This window comes from Protomyctophum parallelum (assembly GCF_964188405.1).
Source record: "Protomyctophum parallelum genome assembly, chromosome: 23".
NCBI lineage: Eukaryota > Metazoa > Chordata > Actinopteri > Myctophiformes > Myctophidae > Protomyctophum > Protomyctophum parallelum.
This window is the reverse complement of record NC_139715.1, coordinates 16852439-16864506: the sequence shown is the minus strand read 5'-3', so window position 1 is coordinate 16864506 and position 12068 is coordinate 16852439.

The following is a 12068-nucleotide window of genomic DNA, read 5'->3' as shown; positions in this document are numbered from 1 at the left end:
AAGATAGTGCAAGCATTGTGGCTCTTCCACCACCACCAGTATCTCCCTCCCGTCTGCCTGCCGTCTCCACACACACACACACACACACACACACACACACACACACACACACACACACACACACACACACACACACACACACACACACGCACATGCGTACACACACACACACACACACACACACACACACACACACACTCTCACACACACACACACACACACACACACACACACACACACACACACACACACACACACACACACACACACACACACACACACACACACACACACACACACACACACACACACACACACACACCACACTATAATATAAATAACCAAGATTATAAATACCTTGACTATTTCTATTTTGTATAGTTTTTTTAGTGGAGACTGACACCTGCTGGTGATATAAGGGAAGTATAAAATCAGAAAGCTGATGTCTTCTACAATCTACAAGGAAATCTGCTCTGGGAGATTGCTAGCAAAACATGTTTCAACATGAGGATATATATGTAGAGTTGTTAGTTTAGGGAGCATGGGTTCCCAGTAAAAGGCTGCCCTGTCACTAGAATGTTGTCATTCTCAATAAGTCAAATCTCTGCCTTTGAGCAAGGCACTTCATGTGGTATGGAATAGTATGAATGCAGACCTGGGTGTGTAATGTGTATGAGTGTAATTGTACGAATGTGAAAACATTGTGTGAACTTGTGTGCCCATTTTATTCCTGCATGAAAGGTGAACAGACATAGGCTAGTATGTCTGACAGTTATAGAGTTGAGGGTTTACTTATACCAGACACAGAGCCAGCCCAACAGGGAAACAGATTCCTTTCAAATGAACACAAACATTGTTTTTCAGCTATTCAAAGTGTATTAAAAAATTACCTAGCCAGGATTGGATTAGCAATGCCTTAAGAGTTTTGCATATTAAATGAAACCTTGCGTGACCCTGCACAATGCTCTTTCCATCTGTCCTCCGTCTTTCTCTGATAGAAACAAGTAAAGCAAGAGAGTGGGGATTGAGAGAAAGACAGATGTCTATAACTGTTATTGCAGTATCCTCAAGGCAGACCAACACCCGAGTGGAATAGTAAGAGAGTGGCGACACTAGCATTGACTCCCATTGTAACAATGGAATGCGGAAAGTGCTCATTCTATCTCAATGGGATAGTTCCAATGTTTGGAACTATAGCCCATAGGTACCCACTTTGCGGCGAGATCAAAGCATGTCGCTACTCTCTTACTAGATTACTCTGACGTCTGACCAACACAACACGAGTAACCTAAACAATTTACCACAAAGTGGACTACAGGCTGCACATCAACTAAAATTGCAAAACATCCCCCATTCCAACTATAGACATCAAACAACAACGGTTATAACTTCACATTCACAACAGGAACAGCACATATTGTGAACAAAAAGTTGATGCAAAACATTACCACTCCTGAACTGCAGACAACAGATAATTAAGAGTTATGCTAATGCTAACTGTGCCTTAAGTTGAAATCAGGATATATAAAGAAAACAAAATATCTCATGTTAGAAATTGAATGTCTTAAATGTAGAGAACCGTTGACGTGGGGAATTAAACTAACGCCAATGAACAACATAATAATCAAAAAGTCTCATGTTGAAACCATAGAGTAGACCAGGGGTATTCAACTGGCGGACCGCGGTCCGCGACCGGACCGCGGACCACCTCTTTGCGGACCACCCAAAGTTAATAATATAAATAACATCAGATGGCATACATTTCTCATGTGAAATTGCTGCAAAGGCCCCCAAAATGTCCCCCAAGGGCCCCCAAAATTCTGGCGCGCGCTACGCGCGCACAGTGTGGCCTGCCAGGGCATATAACTCCCGGCCTGATTTGGAGTTCCACTCCGGGCCTGCACTCTGCACCCCATTATTAGTTGGGTGGAAGGGGATCTGATTTGTATAAGCTTGGCTTGACCATACTAAACGGGCATAGAGCCCCGCTCTCCGATGGACGCCGCGCATGGGACCGGACCTCTGTCTTATTAAAAAAAAAAATTGTGGACCTTCATCATTTCTAGTTGAGGACCCCTGGAGTAGACTGTAAAAGGGTTGAAACTGAATTGGCTGAGAAGATCATTGATTAGTCCTTCATTGCCATCTAGTGTTATATTGTGATCACTGCATTATAGGAAGGCAATCTCAATTCAGTGATGATTCACAACAACTGTTGGAATCAATAACTGGCAATATGTCTGCCACAATACTGCATCACAGAGAATAATGATGAAGTGTGACTTTGCAGGCATTACCTTTTCTTTTATTATTTGAGCATACACTGACCATACCCAGCCTAGATGATCTTCTATACTACCTGCAGTCCTTATTCAACTGAATAGGGACTTTCTTTGTTGGGTTACTGAAGATGTGGTGGTTTGTGAACCACTGATCTAACACTCATCTTGGAGTACTTTGTAGTTTGTTTCAGATAAATTATATATTTGATGTATCTTTGCCTAGACCTGGACTCAGTAAAGATATAGTTTCACATACCCAATTTGTAAATGCATTGCACTCTCAATTAAGACACTCGCTGAACATAGTCAGATTACATGGATGTGGGTGTTGCCTCCAAATAAATTACATCTTACCTTTTTTATAGTCATGGATAATTAACATTTCAATGGGTTTTGCTAAGTAAAAGAAACGTTTCCTTTTTTCACAGTGGTGGTTTTATTTTTTACAGTGATCAACCCACCCAGTAAACAGTTGATTTATAATAGGCCTGTTGAGGGACACAACCAGTAAAATACATCTACACCATTAGCCTTGGTCTGCTCACAGGACTTTCAAACAAAGCTCTTCGTCAACTCCAACTGATTCAGAATGCTGCTGCTAGAGTCCTGACAAAAACTAGGAAATATGACCTAGTGACACCAGTCCTAAAATCTTTACATTGGCTACCAGTGTCCCAGATAATTTATTTTAAAAAGTTGTTACTTGTTTATATGTTGTTACTGTCTGTGGATTTGGGCCCAGCTACATCTCAGACATGCTGAAGTCATATGAACCCTCCAGAACCCTTAGGTCATCTGAGGCTGGCCTACTGATAGTTCACCCGATAATTGGAACAAAACATGGTGAAGCAGCATTTCACCATTATGCACCACAAACCTGGAATAACATTCCAGGTTACATTAGGAAATCCCCAACCATAGCCGTTTTTAAATCCAATTTAAAAACGTATTTATTTAACATTGCATATCCCAGTGATGTCTAATAACAGCTGGGTCTTGCCTGGACTTTAAATTAACTGTATTTTCTGTTTCTATTAAAGGTGGTATTTGTTGTAATTTATATGCTCCCATATCTTATTTTAATTGTATCTATTATAATCTGTATTCATTTTAAAGTGCACTGTTGCATTGTATTTGTTTTTATTCTGTAAAGCACTTTGAATTGCCTTGTGTATGAAAGGTGCTATATAAATAAAATTGCCTTGCCTTGCCTTGCCTAGCCCAAGTGAATTACTTTCTAATGATTCTTAAGAGATATTTACTTCCACTTGGTGATAGTGCAAGTGCAACAACCACAGAGAAGACATATTACACGTACAATTCAGTTTAGCCATTCAAACACTTAAAGGGGCATTCCACTCATTTTCAACATTTTATTGAAGTTGGTACAACGCATGTTCAGGAGGAAGACCACGCTTACAAGCTAAGATCGTTGGCCTCCTCTGCCACCATGCCACGCTAACTCTATTCCTAGCCACAGGTACCAAGCTCAATCATCTACACCATTTACCTGCCATGGTTACCAATGCCAGCTCCACCCTCACCACTCACCGAGACCTCACCGCCATGGCAACCACCAGCTCTCTGCCCTATCGCTGCCCCTGCTGCATCAAGGGAAGAGTATATATGCCAGCCTGTTCCACCAGCCACTCGTGCATTGTATCTCGTACGTCTCGTACCTACACAGCACACGCTCTAAAGCAATTCTAGCTCACCATGGATAGTATTGATCTCTTTCCCTCTGATGATGACTTCCCCATCCCGGACTCGCCTGAAACACCGCTCCTCCAGAGGCTTCTGGCGACCGGCGTGTTGCCTCGGTCAGCTCCCGGTCACATCTCCGTCTCAACGGTAACCCGGGCATCGCAGGCAACCCGGCGGGTAGCCGCCTCCGCGTCCAGTAACCCCGGCTCCAGAACGGGCCAACGGCTCCGCCAACTACCTCCACTCCCTCCGCCCCACCAACGCCGGGCACACAGCGATCTTCCACCTCCACCTCCTCCTCGTCGTGAGTCCACTCGAACGCGCGCCGTCTCAGGTCCGCCGTCCTCTTCAACGAGGCCGGCCATGCCACCGCCGAACGAGTGGACAGTCGCCGGGCTCAAAAGAGCGCTCCGCGACAAAAACATCGCCTTTCACAGAACATTAAATAAGGGGCAACTGTTCAACCTGTTAGCCCAGTGCTCACCTCCAGCCCTTCCGGCAACATCCGCGGCGCTGCTGGATGACGTCATACAGGGTCCTTCTCAACGCGACGACCGGAGAGAGGACTCATTGCCGCCTGTCCAGAACCGCCGAGGTGAGCAAGCCATTCCATACGACGATTACATTAATCAATGTTTCATTATACCAAACAATCTCACTACTGGACAATTACCTCTACCTGTACCCCCAGGCCAGACCGTGCACAGCCGCCTCGGACCCTATACAACGCAGTCCAGGCGTGCCATGCCTCCCCCCCAGCATACCTCCCCCCCTGTGCCTGCTCCCTTCCCCCCCCTCCCCCCCCCCCCCCCCAAGCCTCCCTCGGAATCCCTCCTTCCCTCCTCCCTACATCCCTGTCTCTGCAGGCTGCACTGTCATCCCACCCCCCTGCACACTCATCCCACTTCCCCCCCCCAGCCCTCCCCCTCCCCCCCTCAGTTCCTCAGGCCGCTAGCCAGCCCTGCGCTTGGGCCACCGACCCAAGCTGGCTAGCACCTCCCCCACCTGCGGGTGCCCAGTATCCCTCGAGCACCCTCCCCCCCCCCCCCCCCCCCCTCCCTCCCTCCCCCCTCCCTCTTGTCTCTCCCCCACCCCTTTTCTCTCTCCACCGCAGCTGCCGCCACGATGCCACCACACGCGCTCGCCCTCAACCCACCTCCAGTATCCTGCAACCTCCGCCATCAAATCCTGCAGGGTAATGATATAGACCTCGCCACCATCCTCAAACCCTCCGCTCACACCTTTCAGCCACGCTCGGTAGACTGCGGGGGGTTCTCAATAACCCTCCGCGACCTCACATCCTGCTCATCATCCCACTCCCCCCTCACTCACACAGAATTCACCCTGGCTTTCTCCATATTCCGTGAGGTCATTTGCGCCCAATTCCCCAACAGAAGGCTAGAGCTAGACCACTATTTATACATAGTCACAGACCTCGCAGCGCGCTTCGGCGGCTCCCTATTCTATGAATATCACAGGCAATTTGCAGCCAGAGCAGCAGCTCGCCTCCAGCAGTGGAACCAGACCACATACTGGGGCGCCCTCGATGTCGAGCTATACTGCCGGCTCTTCGCCGGCAGCGCCGCTCTCACCTGCTCCGTCTGTGGCTGCCCCTCCCACCCCACCTCCGAGTGCGTCCTCTCAGCCTCCAAACCTTCATCCAGACCCCCCCCAGCCCCCTCTCACTCATCTCACTCCCACCCATTTCACTCCCAGCCAGCCCCCGGCAAGCAGCCAAAGCCCCGCCCCTCTGGCCCGACCGCCTTCCCCTCCTCCTCTCAAGCCGTGGACAAGCGGGGCAGAAAAATTATGTTCATCGGCTCAAAAATGCTGTGCAACAATTTTAATGACAAGGGGTGCCTAGTTAACTCCTGCAGAATGCTCCATGTTTGCTCCTACTGCGGCGGAGCACACACCCGGCCCACCTGCCCCCACAACCCCACCAAACCAGCCAGCAGCTGACTGATAGAACACCTGGCCACCCCCGTCAACATCCCCGCCCTAGCCAAAGCGCTAACCCACCACCCCGACACCCCATTCATCCTTTTTTTCATCGACGGTCTCATAAACGGATTTTCACCAGGCATTTTTTCACTCCCAGTCATATCCCATTCCTGCAAGAACCTCCAGTCCGCCCTATCAGAACCCGACATCGTCACCTCCCTACTGGAGAAAGAAATTCACCAAGGATTTATGATAGGACCATTCGATTCCCCCCCGTTCCCCTCATACCGAATCAGCCCCCTGGGCGTGGCAACCAGGAAATATTCAGGAAAGAAACGACTCATCATTGACCTATCCGCCCCACACGGTTCATCCATCCCCAGCATTAACAGCCTCATCCCCAGCGCCGACTACTCCCTCAAATACTCAACTATAGACCACGCCATCACCCTCATCAGACGCGCCGGGCGTGGTGCCTGGCTGTCAAAAGCCGACATCACGTCGGCATTCAAAATCCTCCCACTACACCCAGACTCATGGCACCTTTTTGGCGTTCACTGGAACAATAAATTTTATTTTTCCGTCAGGCTAACCTTCGGTTGCAAAAGCTCCCCCAGACTGTTTGACAACCTATCAGAACTCCTCTGCTGGATAATGCTCAACAACGACCACATCCCCCACCTAGTCCACCTCCTGGATGATTTCCTCACCATAGACCCCCCATCAGCCCCCCCCGCCCGCAGCCTAACGTGCCTAAAAACCACGTTCGCGGCGCTCGGCATCCCCCTCGCAGAGGAAAAAACAATGGGTCCCCAGACAAAAATTGAGTTCCTGGGCATCGATCTGGATTCTGTCACATTCCAAGCCTCACTACCCCCAGAAAAGTTAGACCGCATCACACTACTCATCTCCAACTTCCTCGAAATCCCGTCATGCACAAAACAACAACTCCTACAGCTCCTAGGCCACCTCAACTACGCCACCAGAATCATCCCACAAGGCCGTTCATTCATCTCCCACCTCCTCCACCTCGCCACATCCGTCCCGTCACTTCATCACCACGTCAGCCTAGACCTGCCATGCCGCATAGAGCTCAGGCTCTGGCACCTCCTGCTGTCCAATTGGAACGGCGTGACATTTTTCATCAACGACTTCCTCTCCTCTCCCGAAGACCTGGACCTGTACACTGATGCGGCACCCTCCGTCGGTTACGGAGGGTATCACAGAGGGAGGTGGTTTGCAGAGAAGTGGCCAGAAGAGCTGTTTTCACCACCCTTTTCCTCTGCTCACTCCTCAGCCCTCTTCGAGATGTACCCCGTCATAGTCGCGGCCTCTCTTTGGGGTCACGAATGGACCAGCCGCTCAGTCCTCATACACTCTGACAACCAAGCCACCGTCCAAATCATAAACAAAGGTCGCTCCCCTTCACTACCCCTCATGGCGCTCCTCAGACGACTCACATGGATCTCAGTCACCCACAATTTCCTCATCCAAGCAGCCCACGTCCCCGGTCATCACAACGCAATAGCAGATTCACTTTCCCGCTTCTCATTCCAGAAATTCAGGCTATTGGCCCCATCCGCAGACCTCCACCCGACTCCAGCTCCTCCGTTTTCACAGATGACCTTCCCATAGACCATCCACTCTACAACCTCCGGACCATCTCCAGAAACCTCATACTCCAAGGTATTTCCCCATCCACACTCTCCTCCTACTGGACAGCCTGGCGCTCTTTCCAGTCATTTCACACTACCTTCGGCCTACATTTCCCCTCTCTGGACCTCATCACCCTCACCTCCTACATCAGCCACTGCCATTCATCTCGGGCCATGCTTCCCTCCACCATCCGAGTCTACATATCAGGTATCAATTTCATTTCTAAACTCATAACAGGAGCCCCTCACCCTTTTTCCCAGCACGCACACGTCACACTGCTCCTTAAGAGCCTGAAACGGAAGGAGCCTCACAACCCTCCTCTCCGCCAACCTATCACCTACGACATCCTCTCGGGATGCATCAATACACTCCGCTCCGGATATTCAAGCCCTTCCACGGATTCCACCCTGGAAGCCATGTTCCTCCTAGCCTTTTTTGGTTTCCTCAGGTGCTCTGAGTTCACTACACCTAACTCCACATTCATCCACAATAAACACCCCTGTTTATCCGATCTGAGCATCATAGATTCCACCACCATCATTTTCACTCTAAAATACAGCAAAACGGACCAATATGGCAAAACGACACCCATCTACCTGTTCAAACTCGACTCACATCTCAGCCCCTACGAACCCCTAACCCGTCACCTCCGTGCTAGGCTCTCCTCCCGTGCCTCTCCTCTCGATCCTCTGTTCACTACAGATTCCGGCTCCGTAGCCACCAGGCACTGGTTCCTCTACCACCTCCGCCAGATCCTGACCAAGGCCGGATACTCTGCATCCGACTTCTCCGGCCACTCATTCCGGATCGGTGCCACCTCCACAGCCTCCAGACAAGGTATAACCGACCACACAGTCCAACTCCTTGGGCGCTGGTCTTCACAAGCATACCATGCCTACATACGAACCAGCGTCCAGGACCTCAGAGCCGCCCACGGCTCCCTGGTCCAGCAAACGCTCCATAATTGATCCTCAATCATCCGATCCATTTTGGGGTCTCGTATTGGGGGCGTGTCCGTACACAGCCAGAAGGACGCCCCGCTACTCAGACCCCATGCCAATACTCAGGGTATTCCACCCCCCCGGAACCGGGCCCTCGACACCCCCCCCCCCACAGGGCTACGCCCTACCATCCTCCACTTCCCTCCCAGGGGCCTAGTCTCACTAACATCCTCCATCCCCTCACTCCCTCAAGATTCCCTCTGTAGCTCCAAATCATCCTCTCATCCTCACTCCCCCTCCCCACCCACTCCTCTCACTCATTCATCCGGCCCCTCGGAAACCTCCATCCTCACACCCCCTACCCTTCCCCTCTTCCCAACCCGACATCCTCCTCCCTTCCCCCCTTCCCGAACGGGACTCATCCTCACTATCAGTCAAGGCCCTCCAATGCATATCAACTATGCATCAATCTACTCATGCATCATTCCAAATGCATCATTCATTCAATGCATCTCATTCCTATGCATCATTCCTTCTCATGTTCCACCTTTTCTAAATAAATGCTAAACCATGTTAAACGATGTTCGATTGTGTGTGTGGTCTGTACTAGTGAATTGAAGTTGGTACAACGCATGTTCAGGAGGAAGACCACGCTTACAAGCTAAGATCGTTGGCCTCCTCTGCCACCATGCCACGCTAACTCTATTCCTAGCCACAGGTACCAAGCTCAATCATCTACACCATTTACCTGCCATGGTTACCAATGCCAGCTCCACCCTCACCACTCACCGAGACCTCACCGCCATGGCAACCACCAGCTCTCTGCCCTATCGCTGCCCCTGCTGCATCAAGGGAAGAGTATATATGCCAGCCTGTTCCACCAGCCACTCGTGCATTGTATCTCGTAACCCTCCCTCCCTCCCGCTTCTGTTACTAACTCTCGTTCTCCAGTTTCAGGTTCCGACGGGGGTCTCGTATTGGGGGCGTGTCCGTACACAGCCAGAAGGACGCCCCGCTACTCAGACCCCATGCCAATACTCAGGGTATTCCACCCCCCCGGAACCGGGCCCTCGACACCCCCCCCCCCCACAGGGCTACGCCCTACCATCCTCCACTTCCCTCCCAGGGGCCTAGTCTCACTAACATCCTCCATCCCCTCACTCCCTCAAGATTCCCTCTGTAGCTCCAAATCATCCTCTCATCCTCACTCCCCCTCCCCACCCACTCCTCTCACTCATTCATCCGGCCCCTCGGAAACCTCCATCCTCACACCCCCTACCCTTCCCCTCTTCCCAACCCGACATCCTCCTCCCTTCCCCCCTTCCCGAACGGGACTCATCCTCACTATCAGTCAAGGCCCTCCAATGCATATCAACTATGCATCAATCTACTCATGCATCATTCCAAATGCATCATTCATTCAATGCATCTCATTCCTATGCATCATTCCTTCTCATGTTCCACCTTTTCTAAATAAATGCTAAACCATGTTAAACGATGTTCGATTGTGTGTGTGGTCTGTACTAGTGAACATGTCATTAATATACCTTATTAAAGCTGAAATAATAAAAAAGTACCCCCATTCTGTGTTTCCTAGAACTGGAGGTCTGAAAAAAAATCATTAACATGGTGAATCACATCTTGATGATGTCATCAAGATGTGATTCACCATGTTAATGATTATTTTCAGACCTCCAGTAGGATATAGGATTAAATGTGAGATAGCTATGGGTGGAATTAAATAATAATAATAATCTCTCATAACAGTGTAGTGTTGTTGTTAGTAGGAATAAACACAGAAACACCCAGAAGGAACTTATTAAGGAAGTGAACTAAGAAAGGAGAGGAATTCCTGTTTCTATACACATAAAGGAGGGAGGGTAGTGCCCCGAAATAATATATCTAACAGAATGGGTTCCAAGATTGTGAATATTGTGATGCTGCTTTCATGTACCTCTTGAATGCTCAAGCAGTCTCGCTCTATCTCTCTCTCTCTCGCATGCACGCACGCACGCACGCACGAACACACACACACACACACACACACACACACACACACACACACACACACACACACACACACACACACACACACACACACACACACGCACACACATACACACACTCAACTGCTTGCTTTTTGTATTTATCACAGGAATCGTGCATTTCCCGTCAGTGTGTGTGTTGGTTGGTCGGGGTGAGAGAGCACGTGACATCACGTGACATCATCAGGGATAGAGCATGTGACATCACGTGATATCACCTGCAGGGATGGAGCATGTGACATCATCAGGGATGAGGATCCCTGATGTCATCAATAAGCCCATATATGGAGATCCCTGATGTCGTCAATATTGGCCAGCAACTCTACAACGGACCTCAAACCCTTAGATCTCCATATATGGAGCTGACCTGTCTTCCCTTTTGACTGATACCTGTCCATTTAAACTCTAGACGGGCCTGCCCCAAAGTTATTAGTGCCGGAGTTCTCAACAGGCCCGGAAATTAAGATCTTAACCCCCATGCCAAAGCGCCAACGCTCGCCCAGCAATCTGCTGTCTCCCAGGCAGATATGTTGATGTGATGTGACCCCCCATTCCAAAGAGCCAGCGCTCGCCCAGCAGTCTGCTGTCACCCAGGCAGATGCGTGCACGCGACCTCGCTTGCCCTCAGGCGTCTTGCTGGTTTTCTATTTTTGGCTTTCTGAAATTATGTAAAGGAAAGGAAAGGTACTATGTTTACCCAGGGTAACTGGACTAAGCTCAAGAACTTGTTTACATCCAGGCCCTGCTCATAGAACATTTCATGGTAGGGGTTCAATGCCTTGTCCAAGGGCACTTCAGCGGTGGTAATTTTAACGTGCCGGTCCGGGGATACGAACTAGCGACCTTCCGATATCAAGACCGCTCGGCAAACCGTTCGGCCACCGTTGCCCCAATGTAATGTACCAGCAAAGTCTATGGACTTTAATGTTTGTTTAGGGCAGTAATTGACAACGTAAGAGTCATCTCGCTGATATATCATATAAATCCATCTTGTAATACATTTATTTCATTTTTCATTTTTCACAGATATGAGAACATGAGAACAGGCCACCAAGAAGAATCTGGGCGCCCCTCACTTCACACAGTGTGTTTTAAAAATATATATATTGTATTCAAGTATCTTATTATAATGTGTTTCGTATTCAAGTGTCTTATAATGTGTTTTTGCACAAGTGTTTGTGTCATCATAATGCAACATATCTCGTGTAAATCACTCTGAAAAGCCTTGTTATTGAAATGTAATGCACAAATAAACTTGCCTTGCCTCCTGTCATGACGACAACGCAGAATCACCATCAACATGCGTATCAGGCGGGCTACATTATGGCTGTATTGAATGCTTTATATTGTTTTCTATTTTCCTCAACATGTGTCCATTTCCCGCGTTTTGGCGATTCACGCGGTGGACCAATCGGGGGAACCCATCCGCCTTTTCCGTGTGGATTCCCACCCAATCGTCTGGCGGCGAATCCGTGGGCCAACCGGGTGCGTTTACC